General features: G+C 42.0%; 1 pseudogene; it reads right to left on the reverse strand.

Annotated features, from left to right (window-relative positions):
- Positions 1 to 2,843: 2,843 nt before the first annotated feature.
- LOC119352286 lies at positions 2,844 to 4,199 on the reverse strand (annotated as a pseudogene).
- Positions 4,200 to 4,514: the final 315 nt, after the last annotated feature.

Below are 4,514 nucleotides of genomic sequence, written 5' to 3' on the forward strand. Positions count from 1 at the left end.
TGTGACAACGCCTACAAAATGGGAGGGGGGGGGGGTGGGGATATTCTGCTTACGAGGATGAAATTTATCAGGGTGCCTTATTTGGAATGCTTGTGATTGTTGCTTCGGCTCGGCCTTTCCGTGTTTGTATGAAGTTGGCGGTGCAGGATGCATGGTTGATAACAAAACAGTCACTTGACGTCAGGAATACTCTACTGGTTTTTATCAAGTGCTTGCTGGGTGGAACCCTGGCCTTATCACCATTTTGTTTTTATTATTTATTTGTTTTAAATAATTAGGTGTCCTCATTATTGATCCTTGTATAAACAACATGAAGCCTAGCTTTTTAAAATTTCGTTAGTGGATGTGGAACAAAATTTCGGCGTGTCCTCGTATTGTTCGCGTGTGCCGTGTGCGTGTTTCGTCGAGTCGAGCCGTCCATCAAGCAAGCTGGCGGCCGTGTTGTTTTATACGAGCGTGTGATGTGTGCAAGCTAGCTTAAAAATCCATCCAGTAGGGAGCTAGCTGGTTGGTACTCGTACGTGTGATCTCCAGGAATATGACACCGGAATAAGAAATCGGCTTATTCACTAACCATGGACTCCACCTTTAAATAAGACATCGGAATAAATAAAAGGACTGAATAAATGTCTGAGGGTAGAATAGTCATTTGACGTGCCATTTAGCACTGTTTGCACAAAATATGGATGAAAGTGTTATATTGGGAACAAAATTTAAAGTTTGTGTTAGATAGGGAAGAAATATTTTTTTTCAGTATCAAATAGGGAATACAAAATTTAGACAATGTTAAATAAGGATTTCTCTCCACATCTTGCTGCTAGGACAACATAGTGTAAAGCAAGTAGGTCATCTTGGTACGTGGCACAAAACAAAAATGAATCAATCCGCCATGGTATGCCTGGCATGAAGAAAATCCATTTTACAATAGATTCATGCATGGCATTTGTCAATAATCTAGTGTACAAGAGTTGGGCATCCTTTGGATGTTGTTGGGTTTTCATAATATTTTTGCTCTACCTATTTTAAATTATACGGTGATTAGTTTTCATTTAAAGTCAAACCTCTTTAAGTTCGACCAAATTTGTAGAGAAATGTATCAATAACCATAATAACAAATCAGTATCATTAGATCCATTATGAAAGGATTTTCATATTTTATTTATTAGTATTGCGGATGTCGATATTCTTGGCTCTGGACTTGGTTAAAGTTAAAGAAATTTGACTTTTTAAAAAATTAATACACCTTCTATTATGAAACTGGGGGAATATTTGATTTGGCGAGTGTGGGGAGATGATGGAATGTGTTTTTCTTTTTATTTATAGTGTGGTGTGTTGATGGGCCATCCGTTGTGTGATTCTGTGTTATCTGCTAATCAACCCATATTTATATGATGGAATTTTCTGCAACGATTGCTACATGTATTATATTCATGCTACAGTATCACATGTTGACGCTTTTCTTTTCTAGGTGATAGGAGGGTGTGCGGGATTGATATTTTTATAGGCAGGTTGCTGCCAATTGTTTTAAAAATTGTTGACCGGCTTTAAAATTACAGAGCATAGTGAATTAAAAAAATTAATAAGAGAACTCCATAAAAAAAATTACTGGCCCGGTCAAAATCGGATGACCAAATTTTAAATTGAAGACATCAATTGATTATGAGGCATTAAAAATTAAAGAGCATAGTGTAATTGATAGATCTTCTTGCCAGACCAGGCCATACCCCACTCAAGTAGGCCGTTAATTTGCAAATGTACGAAGCAAACTAGGAATTGATTCATTCATCTCTGGCCGCAATATATATTACTCAATTACTCAAGATAAATGGATCAGTTGACCCACTCAAGGAGGGAGACTCGAGAGCGACTATTCTGCACCTAGACTCACCTACACATGAGTGTGAACGATAAATTCAAAAAAATAGTACGTGTTAATTGATGGATATGCTCCAGCTGGCACGTTGTTAGATGGTCGTTTTCATCTATAGCGCTTAGGTGTCTATCCTCACTAGATTAATTAGTTAATCCATGGATATGATTCAGGTTTTAGTTTTCTTTGTGGACAGGACAGGCTATATACGGCTGCTACAGCCTAATCGTGGGCGGTGGGGTTGGGGTAACACGACCCATGTCGATTTCACACATTTCTTTTGCCGGGGAGTTGATGGTGACATATGTCACCTCGTCCCATCCCAAAAATATGTACCCGTAATTACGTCTCTTCCAAAATATATTGTGCATTACTACCTCTGTTTGGGTTTACTGATCACTTTCGTATTTTGTGTCAAATTTTGATCATAGATTTTCCTAACAAAATATTAGCTCTATGTCACAAACTTATATTGTTGCATTCATATTTGAAAGAGGTTATCCATGATAGTATTTTTATGATATTATTTATTTTTTCTAGTTAAATCAAAGGTGAACGTTTAACGCAAAACACAAAGAGGGGGGAGGGGGAGGTAATAAACCTGGATGTGGGTAGTGGATTTTTTTAAGTCAATCTTTGTAAACTTGACCAAGTTTATAAATATCTATCAACTTCTAAAATATCAAATCAATACTATTAGATTCATCATCAAATATATTTTCATATGGTATATGCATTATGTAGATATAAATATTTTTTCTATAAACTAAACGTTGTCAAGCTTGATTTTTTGCGGAAAACAGTACACCATATTATGGGATGTAGGGAGCAGATTAATTGGTATAGCCGCATGCATGATGCACGTCCGTACAAAATATTGCAAGCCAAGCCAAAAGGAACACTAGTCCATATTGCAGCCACGCACAGATATAAGATATTGCATAGATGCTGTCGTTGACGAGATAAGCGGCGAAAAAGATGGTGTCTATGTCTACATATGTGCTGCATGTGTGGTGGTGGGGACATACTTCTACATAGATACAAACATAAGATTCGTCATCCACATGTTGGTACGGGACACAAAGCAAAACCGAATCAACCCTCCCACGGTATGTCTGGCCTGAATAAAATCCATCTTATCATGCATGCATTCGTCATTCATCTACCAGTATCTTGTTGCAGGCCATTGGGCCACTCGATCCCCACTCAAGTAGGCTTGTGATGGAAAAGCCGTTCATTTGCGCAGCTAGCTCAATTGATTCATTCATATCTGGCCTCAGTATTACTCTAAGGAGACGTACGCCAAGTAGTATAGTGCAACTAGTACAGTAGTGGAGTACTCCCTCCGTTAACTAATATAAGAGCATTTAGACAATTAGTTTAGTAATCTAAACGTTCTTATATTAGTTTACAGAGGGAGTACTAGCTTAGCTTAACTTCCATCCATCGTCGAGCTACATGCTTGCTTAATTTGCAAGGAAGTAGGCTATTGCTAGATTACATACATACTTGGTTAACGAGTAGACCAAGTATGCATGTCAAGTCATCTACTGAGCTAGCTGCCGTTGTAGCTGCCGCTGCTAGAGGCAATGGCCGCCGCGGCGATCATGGTGCAGGGGCGGAGCGGCACCTCTGCTGCTGCTGGAGGGTACTACTAGTGTTCCTGCTGCTGCAGTCGGGGACGTCTACCTGAACCGCCTTCGCCAAACGATCCTGCATACCAGCATTTTCAGCTAGCTAGCAGGAAATGAAGCTAGTAGGAGTAATTAAATGGCAAAGAGAGAAGTAGCGCGTGTGTATCTGACTATGTGTACGTACGTTGATGAAGTCCTGCTCGCGCTGGATTAGCATCCTGTTCTCCCGGCGCAGCTGCTCCAGCTCCTGCTCCATCTCGTTGGTGTGGGCTTGCTTCCGCGCCCGCGACCGCGCCGCCGACTCCCGGTTCTTGACCATCCGGCGCTGCGCCGGTCGCCGCCCACCGCCGGCTGGACCACGGCCCTCCTGCTGCCGCCTCCGGACGCGGAGAAGCCAAAATGGCAGCCGGCTGGGTCGTCGCCGATCCCCCCGAGGTAGGTGAGCGCCGTGTGAGGAGGCGGCGTGGCGGGCGGCTGTGGAACGGCGCCGGCGAGGTAGTCCTGGGAGTAGGCAGCGCCGCGGTAGGGAGCGGCGGCTGGGGAGTGGAGATGGTGAGACTGTAGCGCGGGCGGGGTGGAGCAGAGCGACATGTCCTTCCACAGCTCATCCATCGATGATCTTGCTTGAGTTGAGTGGATGGAATGGATGGAAGCAAGTCAAATGTAGCTAGACAGGCAGGCAATGCCAGCAGAGAGATATTTGGTCGACAGATAGATGTTGCAATCTCTCCCCTCTCCCTCCCTTTATAGCCACGCATTCTCCTCCATCCATCCATGGTGCACACGTGGTAGCAGCAACTTTATTTTTAAAATTTCTTCTTCAAAAGCAAATCAAAAAGGGAATTCACCACTAGTATGATTTTAGCTACTCGCTCCGTCTCGGTCTATAAAGCATGCACGTAATAGTTCTAGATCAGCAATTTAACTCGCTAAATATATTACATGTAACAAATATACATACATATTCAGAGATGAATCCAACAATATGTTTTTTTATGACATATAACCCA

The sequence above is a fragment of the Triticum dicoccoides genome, chromosome 2A (genome assembly GCF_002162155.2).
Source record: "Triticum dicoccoides isolate Atlit2015 ecotype Zavitan chromosome 2A, WEW_v2.0, whole genome shotgun sequence".
NCBI lineage: Eukaryota > Viridiplantae > Streptophyta > Magnoliopsida > Poales > Poaceae > Triticum > Triticum dicoccoides.